The following is a 10,272-nucleotide window of genomic DNA, read 5'->3' on the forward strand; positions in this document are numbered from 1 at the left end:
TAAACAAGAAAAGGATCCCATTTATGCAAAATTATATCTCTATGTGTGTGCATAGATACATAAGAAAACAAAGATAGAGTTAGATCTATATTTACTGCATTGCAGCGATGAATTGTCAAGTGGAAAAGAAACAGTCTGCAAAGTAACGCATACAGAATGATTCTACTTCAGCAAAAACTAGTAAACAAAATTTTCATAGAACCGCGTTTATGCTTTTGTATGTAAGCGAACACAGAAAAGGCTGTGACAGGGTACAATCCAGGTGACTAATCGTGTTATGGAGTAGAGATAGGATTTTATATACATAAGGAGAGATGATTGCTTTTATATATTTTTTAATTTAAAAAATAAGGGCTCCTGGGTGGCTCAGTCAGTTAAGCATCCAACTTCGGCTCAGGTCATGATCTTGCGGTTCATGGGTTTGAGCCCCACGTCGGGCTCTGTGCTGACAGCTCAGAGCCTGGAGCCTGCTTTGGATTCTATGTCTCCCTCTCTCTCTGCCCCTCCCCTGCTCGTGCTCTGTCTCTTTCTCTCAAAAATAAATACACATAAAAAATTTTTTAAACAAATAAAAAATAAAATTAAGAAAACTGAAACACAATAGTTGATAAACACAGAAACAACAAGAACACATCCCAAGATGTGCTTTTATGTTGATTACAACAGATTCTCAGCTAATTACTAGCTGGTGGGCAGTTATGAGCTCCCTTTAGTCAGGTAGGGGTGACCTACACTTTACTATCTAAAGGCTTTGTCAGATGTTGGAATGTTCATGCCAGTACCCAAAGCATTAAGTGTGTGTCTGTGTGTGTGGTGTAGGGGGAATCACCATCCATTGGAGAGAAGGGTAGTAAACCATAGGAGGCAGCAGGGCGCTGCCAGGAGTGGTCCAGGGTGCCCCGCACCTGCCTAGGGCAAGTAAGCCAGAATTGGGTGCCTATCCTGGTTGAGTCAGGAGCTAAGGCAGGACTTGAAACTGGAGCCCAGGGCTGTGTCAAATCAGTAGCTGGGGAGACAGGAACCAAGCCAAAGCCAGACAGGCAGCCTGTAAACCAGAGTGGGGGATGGATCCCTGTGACGGACCAGGGTCAAGTGTCTGCCGGGCAAGACGATCTCACCCTTCATTAGCAAAATAATGCCATTGACCAAAATGAGGAATATTCTGAGGAAAGATAACGAGTCCACAGATGTGTGGACATGCTGAGGTTCAAATGCCATACAGAGATGTCCACTGGGCTATTAGAGCATCAGAAGGGCTGGGTCTGTAGATATAGTTGGAGTTGTAGATGTAAGTTGAGGGTCACCCTCTTAGAGATGACAGGGAAACTACGTGCCTGGATGAGAGAAGAGAAGGTGCTCCAGAGAGAAATTTGGGCAAGCCACATGGTGGGACAAAATATTTGCAAAACACTTACCCAACAGAGGATATATATCTAGAACACACCAAGTACATATACTTTAAAAATTTTTTTAGGGGCACCTGGGTGGCGCAGTCGGTTAAGCGTCCGACTTCAGCCAGGTCACGATCTCGCGGTCCGTGAGCTCGAGCCCCGCGTCAGGCTCTGGGCTGATGGCTCGGAGCCTGGAGCCTGTTTCCGATTCTGTGTCTCCCTCTCTCTCTGCCCCTCCCCCGTTCATGCTCTGTCTCTCTCTGTCCCAAAAAAATAAATAAACGTTGAAAAATAAAAAATAAAAAAAATTTTTTTACTGTTTATTTTTAAGAGAGAGCGCAAATGGGGGAGGGGCAGAGAGAGAGGGAGACACAGAATCCGAAGCAGGCTCCAGCTTCCAAGCTGTGAGCCTGACGTGGGGCTCAAACCTACGAACCATGAGACCTAAGCCAAAGTCAGATGCCCAACCGGTGAGCCACCCAGGTGCCCCCCCCAAGTACATATTTTTTTAGTTTATTTACCTATCTTGAGAGAGACACAGAGAGAGAGAGAGAGAGAGAGAGAGAGAACAAGTTGGGGAGGGGCAGAGAGAGAGAGAGAGAGAGAGAGAGAATCCTAAGCAGGTTCCGCACTGTCAGCCCAGAGCCTGATGTGGGGCTCGAACCCGTGAACTGTAAGATCATGATCTGAGCCAAAATCAAGAGTCAGACACTTAACCAACTGAGCCAGTGAGGCGCCCCACCAAGTACACATTTTTAAGCTTTATCTGGCTATTAGTTATTCACACAGGTCAGGATGCCTAAGGAGCAAGAGGACAAGGTAGGAGACGAAATCAGGGATTTGCAATGACTGGGATGTGAGTCCGCACTTCAGTTCCACCGTGTTTAGCTGACACTCAGATAAATGACAAGAAGCAGCCCCAAGAAATGGTCAAGGACCAGCGGCGAAAGCAGACTGAGGAATAAAGTGGAACCTGAGAAGTGGAAGGGAAGCTGGTGGATTTCAAGGTCATCAGAGCCCTGGCAGGAGAGCATCGCAGGAAGGAAGGGGGTTGATAAACTGTCAAAGGCCAGGATGCCTGGCTGGCTCAGTCAGTAGAGTATGCGACTCTTTTTTTTTTCTTTTTAAAAAATATTTATTTATTTATTGGGAAAATGCAAACAGGGGAGGGGCAGAGAGAGGGGGACAGAGGATCTGTGCTGATAGGCTGACAGCAGTGAGCCTGATGTGGGGCTTGAACTCCTGAACCAAGAGATCACGACCTAAGCCAAAGTTGGGCACTCAACCAACTGAGCCACCCAGGTGCCCTGAACATGCGACTCTTGATCTTGCGGTTGTAAATTCAAGACCCACATTGGGTATAGAGATTAGTTAAAAATAAAATCTTAAAAAAAGGGGGGGGGTGTCAAAAGCCACAGAGAGGTCAGGGAAGGATGAAGACCCAGAAAGTAGAAACCCATGCCTTGAAGACAGGAGTGTGAGTAAATGTGTAGATGCTGCAACATTCAGGAGTCCCCAAGAAGGACTCCGGGAATTCACTGAGACCTGCTATGCTTATGGTTACAGTTTATTATGGCAACAGGATACAGATTAGAATCCACCCAGGGGAGAGTTCAGGAAGGCTCCACACTCAGAGCTTCCCAGTGAAGTCATGGACAAGGCGAACTTTTCCCAATGATGATGTGTGACAACATATTCAGGGTTTTGCCCACCAGAGGAGCCCCCCCCCCAAGCCTTGTGTGCAGAGTTTTATTGGGGCTCCGTCACATAGACATGGTGGTTGCCGTGTTGCTGACCTTTAGCCTCCAGTCCATCCAAAGGTAAAGCTGACACTGCGTGGCCCAAAGCCCTCATGATAGGTCACGTTGTTGGAGTGTCCAGTGTGGCCAAGTCTCCCAGGAAGACAAAGACATTGCAAGGGCTTCTAGACCAGCGCTCAGGAAGGGCAGGCAAAGGTCAGACCTCTCGTGGGTAGGGTTGGTTCTTTGCTGCACAGATGCTCAATTGCAGTGAGTAGAGAGGTAGCTTAAATACGAGCCAGGATGTAGTCACTAGGACCTACTGCAAGGCTCCAGAACACACGTGGGGAGAAAATGAAGGTAAAGGGTTTGCGGAGATTGGAGGAGGAGCAGATACATGGGGGAGATAGGGGGCGCTGCAGGGCTGCAGGCGGCTGGGTGAGGCCCACGGAGTCCATGGCATTTGTGAGAAACCAGGATGGGAGAATCTCAGGTTGCACCCAGACAGGGATGCTTTGGGGGCAGGAATTCTTCCGGGGTGGGGGGAGGGGAGGCTCCCCGTTTGGTGGTAAGATTCTGAACTGGGACAGGGGTGTCACTTCCTGGGGAGGAGGAAGCTAGGCACTGGGTGGCAGGAGCTGATGGGGTTACCCAAAGGGATGTGAGATTGCCCAGAGCGAAACGGGAAGCAAGGTTCCCCAAAGGGAGACATCTGTGAATAAGGGTGTAGCAGGATAGCGTTTTGAGCGAAGTCACCGAGGTTCCCCTTCCCCTTTATCCCCTCATCCATTCTCTTTCCCCTTTGCCCCTTTGTCTGTGGCATTTTCTGCCTCAGGGAAGGAGATGCCTCAGAAAAGTAGAAAGAAATGCTTTGGGCTAACAAGAGCCTAGGGTTTGAGCTTCAAAAGCCTGGAAAGACACAATTATGGGGGCAACAATAGGTTGGGAAGAAGAGAGGGTCAGGCTATTCCATCCCCAGACCAGAGAAAGTTCTCTGACCAGGGGTTTGGGGACAGTCAGGAGAGTGCTTAGACACCCATCACGTTCCTGCAAATGGATTCTTGATCCTGGCTCCCTGGGCTGTGCCCTGGGGATGGAGAGATTTGGAGAATCTAGGGCGAGGGAATCCCCATTTTCCTTTTCCTAGGTGGGGCCCAGGGCAGCACTAAGATCCTAGAGACCCAAAGGACACATCCAGTGATTTTAAGACATGTTCACAAAATCTTTAATATGCCGCCTTCAAAGGGTGGAGCCTAATTCTCCTCTCCTTGAATGTGGGTAAATAGAATAAAGCAGAAGGGACAGTCTGTGACATGTTAGCTGCCATGCCATGAGGACGCTCAAGCAGCCTAGGGACAGTGCCCAGGGGGAGGAACTAAGGACTCCTGCCAACAGTGAGCAAGCCATCTGGGAAGTAGGTCCTGCAGCCACATTTAAGCTTTCCCAGTGGGAGGGGGTGCTGTCGGGAAGAGACACAGGTGCAGACTACTTGTGCCTGAGGGAACTCAGATTCTTACCACAAGAAAGAGGGACTCACAACAGAAGTGACCAGTGAGTGTCAGATGAGAACTACTTGCTTTACTGAGACCGTGAGCTGGAAGATTCTGCCCTCTTGTAAAGGAGTTTCAGGCATCAATAGCTGACAAGGGACGAGATGGTGGGTCTGGAAACTTCCCAGAGCCCAGCACACCAGGCAGCCGGCCATTTCTTCCCCGGGACAATGAGACTGTGCAAACAGGGAAGCACAGACTTTGCAATGAGCTGACCTGCGGCCCAGTGCCAGGCCCGCTTGCTCACTGCCTAGTAATCACTTAACCTCTTTGACCCTCAACTTCCTCAGCTGTTAACTAATACCTACCTCAGTAAACTCTTGGAGTCAAGGAAACGATGCTGTAGTTATTTCTTTTCCTTTTTTTCCCTTTAAATTTTAATTTTTATCGAAGTTGTAATATATAGGGGCGCCTGGGTGGCTCAGTCGGTTAAGCGTCTGATTTCGGCTCAGGTTATGATCTCGCAGTTTGTGAGGTCGAGCCCCGCGTCGGGCTCTGTGCTGACAGCTCGGAGCCTGGAGCCTGCTTCGGATTCTGTGTCTCCTCCTCTCTCTGCCCCTGCCCTGCTCATGCTCTGTCTCTGTCTCTCAATAATAAATAAACGTTTTTTTTAAAAAGTTGTAATATAGAGAGTTTTAAAATATCAAATAGCTCCCCGAGGCCAATAACAAAAAACCCCGGTCTCCTCCTCTGCCTTCTTTTTCCTCCCTCTTTCCCTTCTCTCTCTTCTCTTCCCCTCCCTACCCTTCCCCACCCTGACTTTCCTACTCCCCTCCCCGATTCTCTCCTCTCCCCTCCATGGAGAGGAGAGACCCACCTCCCTGACTCTCCCCTCCCTTCCCTAACTCTCCCCACTCCCCTCCCTAATTCTCCCCCTTCCCCTCCCTGACTCTCCTCTCCCAGAGACAGCCACTTTCAATCCAGAGTCCCTTGGAAGCCCCGGGAACTTTCGAAACATCTCTGACTTTCCTTTAAATGATATATGTTTAATCCTTTAAATATCAAAGACCAAAATGTGTTATCTACCGAATCTTGACATACATGAGATCATCCACTGATTTTATACAATTTCACTTATACTTTTGAATTTATAATACATAAATCTCAGTTTTACTTGTTTTTTTTTTTTATATTGTGGTTGGTTCCGTGTCAGATTTTCATTTTGAAAATTCGTTTAAAAGAAAACAAACAACAAAAAGATGTGAGGGGGGCGGGGCGGGGCTGCGCGGGGGGGGGGGGGGGGGGGGGAGGGGCAGAGTCGCCCTGGCCTCCCTGAGCCTGGAAAAGGGACGGTGCCAGCGTGAGCCCTCGTTGTCCCTAACCCGCACCAGATAAACACAACAAGGAGGAAGAATCCCCTAAAAGCAGGGGAAAGTGGAAAAAGTTCACGAGAAGGACCAGAGATAATAGAATCAAAGTGCTTCTAAGAGCTGGGGCTGCAGGGCTTGAAAATTACCACCGAAAATTCCTGAACCGGCAGGCCCTTCTAGTGACACCAGAGGTAATGTGGCATATTAAGCATGACAGCAGATCACCGCGTCAATTATTTTGCAGGAAAACAAATCGAGGCACTGCAGTTCATCTGAACGCTGGGTTGAGCCTGACTTTTTTTTATTGCTGTTTTCCCTTCTGTCTATATCTCGGTTCTTCACCTCTGGCTCCACCCAGGTACCAAATAGGGCTGACTCGCTCAGGTGCCTTGTCCTCTCCTGTCCATGTTCCTCTGAACGCGAGTGTCGTAGCCTGAGCAAGTCCAGTAGGACTGGTATCCCCGTGCTGGTTTTCAGACCTGTTCAATATCCCGTCACCTTCACAGCCGGCCCACGCTCAGTGTCAGCCTGTGAACTCACTTGTGTTAGGACAAGTCAGGGCTTCACAGCCTGAGAGGCGTGCAGTACAGGTGTCTGTCCAGTAGCCTGGCTTGGGAAATAGTCCTAACAGAGAAAACGTAAAAGAACTCAACCTAGGGTTGATTGACTTAACATGCCACTTCAAGACTGGGAAAGGTCCTTATACTAAAATCCTGGCTGGCTTATAATCTAGCCTCAAGGAAAACAAACGAGCAAGTGGCTTACACTGCAGAACACTTTTTGGTTATAACAGGGGAACATTTGACGCTGTGGGCTTTTTAGTAAGGAAGATGAAGTCCTGCAGTAAAGGAAAGAATGGTATAGGGGTAAGTATTTCAGCCCAGGAATTAGATAATAAAAATGCTACAACTCCTGACTGCCATAAATGATGTCACCAAACTTGTGTGGACCTGTTTCCTCACCTCTAGAAAGACTTGGTGAGCCTCAGATTTGGCCATCTTGAATGATACAGGATAGATTAGGCATGAGCCTTCTTGAATGAAATTTTCCTGCGAGATGTAGGCAGGATATATCTTCTAAGGTAAGAAAATACTGTTGCGGTGCCTGGGTGGCTCAGTGGGTGAAGCAGCCGGCTTTTGATACCGGCTCAGGTCATGATCTTAAAATCATGATCTCATGATCAGGACGTGGAGCCTTGCCATCAGGCTCTGCACTGGGCAAGGAGCCTGCTTAAGATTCTCTCTCTCTCTCTCTCTCTCTCTCTCTCTCTCTCTCTCTCTCCCACTGCCCCTCCCCCTGTTTGGGTGCACTTGTGCACCTGTGTGCTCTCTCTCTCTCTCTCTAAAAAAAAAAAAAAATACTGTTAAAGGTCGTAACTGCTGCCATGCAAATTTTGCTTTCTCTAGAAATTTCTACTCTTTGAATGATGTGTATTGGTACGTTTTCCTTTCTTTCTCTTTTCTTTTCTTTTTTTTGTTCTTCAAACAGAATGTTTAAATTTGACTTACCCACACATGTCCTGGAAATAAAAGTTTCTGCCCAGTACTTACTGCTGGTTTATACATTCCTAAAGTCCATTTTGGAAGATCGGACCATGCCATAGTGGTTTTTTTATAGCAGTTGTTTTAATTTGTATAATTGTGTCCAAAGTTATGTTTTAAAAAGTGTTAAGGCTCTTTGTAAAGTGATTTGTTTTAAGCACAGTAAAAGGTTGGTCAAGCGTTTAAAAAAAAAAAAAAAAGGATTTGCAAACCACTGAGAATGGTTTTGAAAATGCTTCACATGCTATTAGATGCTAAGGAGCACATCTCTGACCTTTGGGGGAGGGCAGCATCCCCTAGGGCAGCTAGGGTGCTCTCCCCCTCACCTGGGGGACCTCTGATCCAATGCACCTGGGAGCCCTGCTCGTGAAGTTGGAATCAAGTTGTACCAACCAAATCCTGGAATGCAGGACCTCCCGTCTCCAGGCTTCTTACACCCCATCAGCAGGGGTCAAGAGGGAGCCCATCATCTCAGAGTCCATCTCCGCTTCCTTGGGGCTCCTCAGTGCCCTCAGGAGCCAGGAGGGAGTCCTGCCCTCTAGGAGTAAACCTGGCCCCCCTGAATCTGCCTTCATCAAGAGGGGCCCGTAGAGAGCCCACTAGGAGTAAATCCACCCTCCCTTGGCAGAGGTCAAGAGTGAGACGCACTCAGAGGAACCAAGCCATACCTCCAGGGCTCTTACCCTCCACCCAGGGGTCAGCAGAGGGCCCTGTGTGCTCTGGGTAAGCCCACCACCCACCTACCCCCACCCTGGCCTCGCCCCTACTACTGGCCTTGACTACCCCAGTACTGCTATCACTGGGCCTCTTACCTCCAGTAGCTCCGAGAAGCAGCCTAGGCTCCCAGCTCACAGCTGTCCTCCCATGCTCTTATCTCCACCCACCTCCTTCCAGGCCCATCTGGTCCCCGTGTCCTACCTTCTCCCCAATTCTAGAAACTCTTCTGTACACTCTGGAGCTCATATCCTTCATCAGCAAAACTCCACATACCCTCAACCTTTCCCTCAATCTTCCTTCCCCTTCTGGCCCAGTGAACCCTGGCCCACCACTCAGGTGGCTGGGAGGGGTGATCGCTTTCCCCCACACCCAACCAGTGGGAGACAGGGTAGGAGTCTTCCCAGCTGCTCAGAGTTGCTTCCACACTGTCATTCCTACCCCCTTCCTTCAAATCAGAGCTTCAGCTTCTCCCTTAGGGCATCAGCTGCACTGCCTGGCACTCCTCCTCCCTGCTGATGCCATCTACTCCCCCCTCTCCCCAGTAGTTGTCCCTTCCTTCCCAATTGGATTAAGTGGGACTGTTATATTCTGATGCTTTTCCACCTTGGGAGTTCACTGACCCTGGGAGATGATCACTCCCTGGGTTAGCTAATCCCCAGAGGTAGCAAACAACTCACGTGCAACTGTACCTTTCAGACACAAACCAGCCACTCCAGACCTACACCCCAACCACCCCCTCTATGGGGCTCTCGCACCCTGGGCCACTACCCACCTGCCCTGATCACCCCAAGGCCGGGTACCACACAGCTAGAGGCAGCCACCGTGACCCAGAGCCCGCTGGAATTGTTCAAACTAAGCCTGTTTACTCTGCCCCGCCTGTTCCTTTCCACAAAAACCATAATAAAGGCTCTTGCTCGGGTTTCCTGAACCCCCTCTGCCTCCCGACCAGCCCTGGTGCTTCCCTGTGTAGCCCCGTGTCATTCCCTGTTCTCCACCTAGTCTCAGCCGCCCATATCCCAAGCTCGTACCCTTGACCTCATAGGTACCAATTACCCAATTCTGTGCTTGCTTCTCACTGGCCACCTCCTCCTGTCTTTCCATCTTCCTTCTCTGGGACCCCGACTCCAGCTTACTGGGGTCTGCAATCCTTCAAGTCTACCACCTTTTCGTTGGCCTCCCAACCCCACTCAGCCCTCCCCTGTTACTCTCTCAGTAACAGCCAAAGTCCCAGGTGGCTCAGTACGTTAAGCATCTGACTCTTGATTTCGGCTCAGGTCACGATCTCGTGGTTCATGGGTTCAAACCCCATGTCAGACTGCGCTGAGAGTGCAGAGCCTTCTTGGGATTCTCTGTCTTCCTCTCTCTGCCCTTCATCCCTTCCCTACTCATGTGTCTTCTCCATGTCTCTCTCAAAATAAATACACATTAAAAAAAAGAAGAAGAAGAGGGGCGCCTGGGTGGCTCAGTCGGCTGAGTGTCCAACTTCAGCTCAGGTCATGATCTCACAATTTGTGAGTTCGAGCCCCTTGTCAGGCTCTGTGCTGACAGCTCAGAGCCTGGAGCCTGTTTTGGATTCTGTGTCTCCCTGTCTCTCTGTCCCTCCCCCGCCCACACTCTGTCTCTCTCTCTCTCTCTCTCTCTCTCTGTCAAAAATAAATAAATATTAAGAAAAAAAAAAAGAGCCAAAGTCCTGACGGTAAGTCACAAGGCCCTACACACTGTGTTGCCCATTAACTCCAAGGCCACTTGCCACTCCTTTTCACCTCATTCATCCTTCATTCATTACACTATCCTCTAACAAAACCAGATACACTTCTACCCCAGGCCCTTTGCACTGACTATTGCAGTCGCCTAGAACATTCTTCCTTCAGATACCTGCAGGGCTCATCCCCTTACCTCCTTCAGATCTCTGCTCAGATGTCACCTGCTCAATGAGGCTTTTCCTGACCACCCCTAACCACTCCCTGGCCCCCTTACATTGTTCTAGTTCTTTCAGAGTTCTTAGCTTCTAACACACTATCTAG

The sequence above is a fragment of the Lynx canadensis genome, chromosome E3 (assembly GCF_007474595.2).
Source record: "Lynx canadensis isolate LIC74 chromosome E3, mLynCan4.pri.v2, whole genome shotgun sequence".
Classification (NCBI taxonomy): Eukaryota; Metazoa; Chordata; class Mammalia; order Carnivora; family Felidae; genus Lynx; species Lynx canadensis.